Source organism: Suncus etruscus, chromosome 7 (assembly GCF_024139225.1).
Source record: "Suncus etruscus isolate mSunEtr1 chromosome 7, mSunEtr1.pri.cur, whole genome shotgun sequence".
Classification (NCBI taxonomy): domain Eukaryota; kingdom Metazoa; phylum Chordata; class Mammalia; order Eulipotyphla; family Soricidae; genus Suncus; species Suncus etruscus.
Window position 1 is genome coordinate 47,766,559 of NC_064854.1, and position 9,485 is coordinate 47,776,043.

At 35.5% G+C, this 9,485-nt stretch overlaps 1 non-coding gene across 1 annotated transcript; it reads right to left on the reverse strand.

Annotated features, from left to right (window-relative positions):
* Window positions 1-7,540: 7,540 nt before the first annotated feature.
* LOC126014792 (small nucleolar RNA SNORA51) lies at window positions 7,541-7,673 on the reverse strand. The gene has a single exon (XR_007497785.1). It is a non-coding gene; the product is annotated as a small nucleolar RNA SNORA51 (small nucleolar RNA).
* Between the last annotated feature and the right edge of the window lie 1,812 nt (window positions 7,674-9,485).

The window sequence follows — 9,485 nt, forward strand, 5'->3', positions numbered from 1 at the left end:
AAATAGTCCAATATGGAAATGATTATGTGTCATTTCTGTTAGGTCAGAAACAACATTTAGTTTCCATATTCATTTATTTATTCTTATTATTGTTCATATCTAAGTATACTTTTACATAAGATTAAACTCTCATTCAAGAGGTGCATTTCTTTTTCTGAGACCCACATCTTCTACTTTACTGGGTTTCTAGATTCTACAAGAATCAAATCAGAGTATTCAGTAAAGAATTTGATAAAAGAAAAAGGTAATATTAGTGACTATCTTAGGAATGCTGTCTATTGATACAACATCATGGGAATTTCTTCTGACAGCTTTGAGATCTAATTCTGCTTGCCTCTCAGTTTTGGAATCAGAAGGACTATGTTTTAAAAGAACCACTGAAATTAAGGTAAGCACCTTAATCCCTGAATTCTGGCCATGAAATTAATATTTAGGGTTAGAGTTTTATAAAGATACTTTTTGTGTAAAGCAAGACCACATTGTGTCTAGGTATGAGGAAAACATTCTAATGTTTCTCCCAAATTAAAAGATATTTAGATATATTCAAGCCTCCTCTTCTCTTTATTAATTAGTAAAAAAGTTTACATTAACACAAGATAAATCCTTCCCAATGAAAGGAATTAAACAGAAGAGAACTGTTTGATCAAGACTCCTACTGATTAAAAAGGTAATGCTTTAAAATCAAAGATATTTATTTTCCCATTGTCTATTTATTTTATTGTGATATCAACATATTAACTAAAATAAAGAAATTTACTAAAAATTTTTATAATACCACTGAAAGTAATTATCATTTTCCTTAGATTCTAAATAATAACTGATGGCAGTAATATCTTACCACAGTATTCCATTTCATAAAACTAAGATCAAAACTTTATTTCAGGAATTGCAGCATGTAATATAAATAATAGCTTTGTTATACTTAATTATTTACAGACCTCCTCATTCTTTCATCTCCATTATATCAGCTGTCTTAGTTGGTGACAGCTTAGTTCCTGATAGAACAAGTGTCTTTAATGTGTAATAGGCAAATTCAATAAACACAGACTAAAAGTTTTCAAAACAACATATTTATTCTACTTTCTGGAAGAGTGAAATCTAATTCAGGTCTTACTGGGCTAAAATCATGGTACTCATCAGATTTGTGTTTCTACAAACTACAGAGAAAAGACCATCTAGGCTTTTTCCAGTATCTATAAGGTGCTTCTATTTTTTTTTTTTTAGTTGTATGACCTTTTCTGAATCTTCAAAGCCATCAATGGCAAGTTGACTATACTCTCAATATTGCAGCTCTCTGATCCTTCTGTAATCTACATCTTCCCCAATCTCTGTTTCTAATATCCGTCTCTCATGTTAAAATATCCTTGTAATAACATTGGCCAGCTATGTAATCCAAGACTCTCTTCCCTCTTCAGAATAAATCTTTTTGCCACGTAAGGTAATATACCCATAGATTCATGAATTAGGACATGAATGTGTTTGTGGAGGAGATCATATTCTGTCTACCACAACAATTTTAAGGTGTCCAATAAACAGCATTCTTTAGGATGGATTGCATTTTTCCTCCAGAGAATATGTTTTATAAATCATAAAAATAAAAATAATATCCCATGGCTTCATGCACTAAATTAACAGAGATAGACCATGGTAGTCAACAGCAGGAATATCTGTCTCTCTCTCTTTTTTTTTTATTTTTTGTAGTAAACTATCTTCTAACCTAATCATAAATAAAGAGCAAGGAATAGAATAGTACTCTCTAGAGAGAAACCATACATTTTACAGTGATATTATTATTGTTGCTGTTTATGTTTCAAACATTATTTTTATAAATTATATTTATATTTTTTATTCTTTTTTTCTGGGTTTTTTTGGGGGGGCATACACTGTTATGCTCAGAGGTTACTCCTGGCTATGCGCACAGAAATCGCTCATGGCTTGGAGGACCATATGTGACACCAGGGATCGAGCCCAGCTCCGTCCTGGGTCAGCTGCATGCAAGGCAAACACCCTACCGCTGAGTCACCACTCTGCCCCTAAAATTTTTATTCTTAAGGATATCTGATATCTGATATCTTAAGGATATCCATAGAGAAGAAATATATATCTTAAATATTTCACATGAGGGGAGAAAATGGAAAGAGTACACCAAGAATTCATTTTCTATTATTCTAATCTATTTACCTGAGAGGCAAGCACATCATGAGTCCACATTTTGGATTGTATTAACCATTTTCTTTCTAATCGTCAATACATTTAGTCACACAGCATAAAAAATATTTCTTAACCATATGCATACTTATAATATGTTTTCATGTGGAGCTCAGGTGTTGTACTTGAAAGATACCTAGGATATTTTAGAAAATTAGAATAATTTTGAACTTCTGACAGTATGGCATCCCATAATATTCATATACGATATGGAAGTCATTCTATTTTGATCAGAATAGGAAAAATCAATCAAATAGCCCCAATTTCACGGGGCACATGCTTAGCTAGGTTTAACTCTCTATAAAACATACACATTCCATATGTGCATTTAATGTATCTGAAAATACTACCTGGAATTCCAACCACAAAATAAGCTTTTCAGTTTGAAGTCAGGGCAAAAGTGAGTAAAAGAAGATTAATTTCTCAGCTGGGTAATTGACACAGGTTTCCTTTTGATAGTCAACTGTTTCCAACACAGTTAGTTAGAAGCCCTGCTGTTACTAACTCCACCCTTGATCATAAATATACTTAAAGTTCCAATAAGAGTAAAATGCAAGCCATGTGCAACCCACATTTTTATTCTTATAACTGTGTCTTAGACAAATGAGATGGAAAGAATGTTTCTTTTTCAAGCCCTACAGGTGGATTCAGTAATCCAATATTTCTCTAATTGCTCAAAGGTTACATTAGAATATTGAAAGTAGATATGCTTTTGAAGTTTCTTAATCAGCTTCTGAATATTGCCCACAACCTCTTTAGCATAAATACTTTTTTTAAGAGATGAAAAGGCTAAAAAAAATGTAATGTTCTTATCTTACCATTTGCCATCCAGTTTCAATAAGCTGGATGTGGCAAGTATAGCATTAAAAATAATAATAAGAGCAGAGGTCTGACAACAGCTGTTGCTAGAAAAGCCACTGCAGTCCCTGTATTTGTAGCTTTCTCCTCTGACTTCAAATCCCTGTAGAAGTGGCAGTAATTGGGAGGGGGTTATAGGGATATTTCTCTCTCAAGGGAGACAATAAGAGTATTAATATTAATGCAATAGCTGTTTCTTCATATGGGAATGGTAAGATAAAAATGATTTAAAGAAGGGCTTGATCAATCATTCTGTTTCTTGGCAAGAAAATGAAGCCTTTGCATTTAAGAAAAAACATCTGGGTAGAATCATCGTGGTAAAAAGAATCGGGTGGTTGGCAACCCAAAATTCACCTCCTTGATAGTGTTAGAATTCCCCCCCTCAGCCCCTCTCGGTCTTCTGGGATTTCTGTCTCTGCTGGGGGCAAAAACAAAACTTTGAAATACTTTACTTAAAAATATGTGCTTACATTTCAGCACTTTTCCTGTGACATTGCTGCTTACTAATTTATAAGTATGGTCTCAGTAGGCATCTGGAATAGCTGGTCAACTTGTCTGATTATGAAGAAAGGGTGACCACCCGGGAGATTTTATGACTCTCTGACCCCACATCTGGCCCACAGAGCTCTTTATGATTTCAGGGCAGCATAAGAAGTGTCTGCAACCGAATGCTCTTTAGAGCAACATGGACAGTTAGCCAAAGCTTTCAAGTCTGAAGAGTCAAGAGGTTGCTGCTTGCTATGACCAGAGCAACTGCAGTGCTGCAGCACAAAAGAGCCTTGCACATGGCAAATAGACAGGGGTTTCTTAAGACATTAAATATTTCAAGGTTGGGTTACTGAAAGCACAAATGGAGCCTTGTGTAGGAGACAAAGATGAGTGGCCTCAGGGAGGGGGTGGGGACACTGTTCTTTTTTACTGTTCTCTCACTCTGAATAGTGATGACCCCGCATGGAGACATTTATGACCTGCATCCCCCTTGCCAGATGCCAGACAGTCATTAGTTAAGCAGAGAAATGGCCTTACAGTGACATACTGCTACCCACCCACTTTCTCAGCTTCAGAAATTGAACTAGGGGTACAGAGCAAGGTGGGGCTCCTCAGGGCAAATGCAACAATGAAACAAATTTGGAGGACTACAAGAAGGCAAAGGCACCCAACTCCCCAATTCCTCTTAGAATAAAGAAAAAGTATTCAAAGACGGTCATGAAAACCAGATTGATTTTAATGATTAGAGATATATTCTAAGTGATATCTTCCCAAAGAGAAGAACTCAGAATCATTCTCCCCCTCTTTATAATAAGACCTTAATTAGATAGATAATCTAAAACATCCTTTGATGCCTTTGCAATGATTTTCACTCCAAATTTACTACATCAATATTCCTGACAGTATAAGCTGACACTCACTGGCCATCACTGCTTTCATTATAATTGTCTCTAGTTCCTGCCCCTTTCTTTTATCCTTTACCTCTTTAATATGCTAGGTTTTGATGTCATATCCTTGCAAGGACTTAAAGTAGCATCAATATGATGAAGAAAATCTTTTATTTATTTTTTAGATCCCAGTTCCTTCTGAAGGAAGGAATTTTATAAGTACATTTGCACCTGATAGGATATTCTGTTTTATTTAAAAAATAATTTTTTATGTTTTCTTCAGCAGAATATAAGTCCTGTTATGTCACTGACTTTCAGGTGTTAGAATTATGCATAGCACTTACGTTCTTCATAAATAATATTGATGAACAAGTCAACATAAACTTATTCTATATCCCTGAAGAACATAGACCCTAAGAAGGTACTTATATGTAAGACCAAAGGCTGTCATTATAACTAGGCAAATGATACCTGACTGGCCAAGTTCCATTTCATAAGGTGATTGAGTCAATTACCATTGTTGTTCCATTTTTGGATGACAAACAGATGAGATGCTTCAATGTCTTTCATGGAAACATGCATCCATACACGTGGTTTCTAAAGAAACATTATTCTACTCTTTAGTACATTATGTCATTGCTATGGAAACAGTGATATTTTAAAAAACACTGGGTCTTTTTCAAATACAGTATTTATTCTTTTTGTACTAACAAAATAATGTGTTTCACTTAAGAACTTGTTAGGTGGCCTGCAGCTAAATATAAAGAGACAGATTTTCATCATATGTAAGTCTATAGAAAAACATGGACCACTGATTTTTCATGATGCATTTAAAAATATACTCAATGCCAGAATCTAGACATAATTGGGTCCTTCAATAAAATACTTAATATGTTTGATTTGTTCTTTAATTAGAAAAATTACTTATATTTGAACTCTAAGAGCATCCTTTATAAAATTACAAGCTGGTGTTGCCTTTGGATTTTCAGAGAATCAACTTTATTATACTATTAATTGATTAATACCTCATTAATGGTCAGTCCACTAATGTGACCTTAACTTTTCTATATTGACATCACATTTTAACCAAAAGGTTATGAGGGGAAAAAACTGAGCCTATAAGTAAACTCTAATAAAAAAATAAAAAAAACTTCAAATAATATCCATTGAGAGTTAAACAAGGATCTCCTCACTCTTCATTACAGATCACGCTCATGGAAGTTCAATATATCTCTACAAATAATAACCACATTTTTAGCATTTTTGTTTACTATTTTTAGTGATCAGGTTTTTTTGTTGTTGTTGTTTTACATGTGGGGGGGGACTCCCAATCTATGCTTAGGTAACCTAGGGAGGCATTCTCAGAAATATTCACACAACTATACAAACATGAAAATTAGATGCTTGGATCTGACAGTGCTATTACCACCAGGGCCACAACTGACAGTACTTGGGGTGGGGGGGGACCATGAGGTACTGGGGGTGGAATTTAGAGCATACACTTTAGTCCTTTGAGACAATTTATCAGACCTGATCTATATTTTAAACAACCTAGATAAATGCATTGTAAAAGTCTCTCTGCCATGATTAAAACAAATTGGTGACAATTTGTTCAGATCTTCAACTTTAGCATTCTTGTAAAAATAGTTTCTACCTTGTATTACAAGTATAATTTGATAACATTAAGCATTTATCTATTATTTAAATAAATTCTCCATGTGCAGAGATGGTAGCTCTGATCTTTCTGTAATGGAAAAAAACCATAAACTTGAAGTGATCAAGACCTAGATTTTTATTTACCCTTAAACAAATAACTACCTCACCAGCTTCACTTTTCTACACTTAAACACTTACAGATTCACTAAAATGAGTATCACATATCAAGAACCCAAAAGGTCTTACTAGCAAAAATTCTCTTTTCTGATAATATAAATTTCTCTTTAGTGAATTTTCATTACCCTGGTATTTAAAAATTTCCAACAGTTGGAGTTGTAGAGAGAGCACAGCAGTAGAGCATTTGCCTTGCACGCTGCTGACCCAGGACGGACCTCGGTTGGATCCCCAGGCATCCCATATGGTCGCTCATGCCAGTAGCAATTTCTGAGCACATAATTAGGAGTAACCCTTGAGCGTCACCAGGTATGGCCCCAAAAGCCAAAAAAACAAAAACAAAAAAAATTTTTTCAGCAATTGGAAGATATTAGAATAATGTTTTCACAACATATTTACTTAAACTAAACATTTCCCCATTAGTTCAGATAAAAAGTAAACACAATCAAATATTTTACTTGCATTATAATTTCCAATTATATATAATACTCTATGCAAATACTCAAATGAATTTACAAAGAAAAATATCCAAAGAATATAAGAATATTGATGTTAAGAGCAATAGTACGGGCCCAGAGAGATAGCACAGCGGCGTTGGCTTGCAAGCAGCCGATCCAGGACCAAAGGTGGTTGGTTCGAATCCCGGTGTCCCATATGGTCCCCTGTGCCTGCCAGGAGCTATTTCTGAGCAGACAGCCAGGAGTAACCCCTGAGCACCGCCGGGTGTGGCCCAAAAACCAAAAAAAAAGCAATAGTACAAGGTTAAGGTGCTTTCTTTACACACAGTCGAACACAGTGAGATTCCCCAGAACTGCATATGGTCCCCCAAGCACCACCAGGAGTGATCCCTGAGCACAAAGCCAGAAGTAAGTATCACCACTAGGTGATCAGCCCCTAGAGAGGGACTGGAGGGGTGGCATAAGCGGTAGGGTGTTTCCCTTGCACGTGCTAACCTAGGATAGACCACGGTACCTCCCCCGGCATTCCTTATGGTCCCCCAAGTCAGGAGCAATTTCTGAGATCATAGTCAGGAGTAACCCCTGAGCATCACTGGGTGTGGCCCAAAATCAAAAACAAAAAAGACAGAGAGAGAGAATATAGTTGAATGCTTTATTTCATTAATGAGTAGAAATAATGAACTGAGTAATTTGCATAATATTTTACATATGCCTAAATAACATGCCTAAAGATTATGAAAATAGGTATTGCTATTTTATCTACTCTTCATAAATGGCAACTCTAGATCATATAAACCCCGCTCTCTTTTTTTTTGTCCTCCAATTCACAATACAGACCAGGCAAAGGGACTGAGTTGAGGTGTATATGGGGTGCATTTACTATAGCTCCTCTTTCTATACAGTCAGTGTAAAGAACACAACCTGTGGTAAGAATTGGTAGGCCTTATCTTTTCTTTTCCTTTTTTTTAATTTCATATATATATATATATGAAATCCTTCACCAGTGCAACATTCCCATGACAAATATCCCAAGTGTTCTTCCTCCCCATTCTCTTCTTCAATGATCATTCTGTCACCAAAAACTGACTAATAAAAATGGGGCCGGCGAGGTGGCATTAGAGGTAAGGTGTCTGCCTTGCAAGCGCTAGCTAAGGAAGGACAGTGGTTCAATCCCCTGGCATCCCATATAGTCCCCCCAAGCCAGGGGCGATTCTGAGTGCTTAGCCAGGAGTAACCCCTGAGCATCAAACGGGTGTGGCCCCCCCCCAAAAAAAAACAAATAAAAAGACTACACACAACCAAACCCTGCACGCCTGAAGAGTACCAGCTAAAACAGACCCAAAGAAAATCTGCCCTCCCCAGTCATAATGAAGCAGCTACATATTGAAAGTGAAGTTAATCAAATTCCTTTTGATGAACAAAACTAGTCAAGATTATTTTATGGTCAGCTTTCTATAAGGTCAGGTAAAAAGTAAACATGAAAGTATTTGAGGAAAACCCTGGTGAAGAGAATTTGGGAGACTTATTGCTTTATATGTAATTTACAGTAATTGATGTTCACCTGGATCTAAGTTTTATTATATTTGACAATGATAGGATTATGTAAAATTTCATGGCACCACAGGTATTTACAGGAGATCAAAGTAAAATCCCTGGATAATAAGCAGTTTGCATGTGCTGAGGAATGCACATTTTGTTATGGATGATTTGCTCTGTGAATCTGAATAGGCCTAGTAAAAATATCCACTTGAACCTAAAAGACTATTCTCACACTCTGAAGAGTGTAAGAATTCTACTGCAACATTTTTGGGGTGAAAAGAGGTTTAACAGCAGACATAAACAGAAGAGTATTAACCCTTCTCAGAATTTTCAGTAATTACCTCACTGAAAAGGCTGTAAATAGACTAATCACATAAAGGTAAATGTTATAGTACGAAGAAGTATAGTAAAAGAATTGTAGAAGTGTAGAAGTAGTAGTCCTACATTTAGGTGGGACTACTAATACCTGGATGTATTTATATGCTTTTCATTCCTCCCTGAAAGGTAGAAGCTGTTTTGTTTGTGGGAAGAAAACAAAGATTGAATATGGAGATTAAAATGCTTTAGTAAAATGAACAAATTTTATACTGTAAAGGTACTGTAAGCATAATTTAGGTAAGGTTTTCAATGAAAATGAAGTATCAGTCACAACTCTCATTACCTTATACAATTTGTCTTCCCAGGATGAAAATTTAATCTCTAATTTATTAAAGGATGAAATGTTGGAATGTTGGATAGATTGAAATCATTTGTCAGATCACGAAGTCCTCATAACATTTCTCAGCCTTAATAACACATCTGCTCTTAGAATGTGGTCTCTTGATAATAGCTGTCTGAAAGTGTCTGAATTTAGGGATTATTTGAGACAACAGATTTCCTTCTATTTGGAATTGAATGAGGCATCTGCTCCCTCACCGTTAGCTTTGTGTAATAGTCTCAAGGCATTCATAAAAGGGCAGATCATTTTGAAAATTATGAGAAGAAAACAAGACCTCTGTTGACAATATGAGATTTGGAAAGAGGAAATAAAAATCTTGATTTTTGGTTCAACCATAGGTTGAACCTGATTCTTATCCATTCAAAACATGTTTTAGAATAACCTCTGAGCCATGTCCCCAGTCTAAGGAATTTCTTTAAATATGCAATTTGTGTTTAGAGATATTATTTCCTAGTTTCTTTACCAATCTGGGAGAACATTGTGGCTAGCACTGAGGAG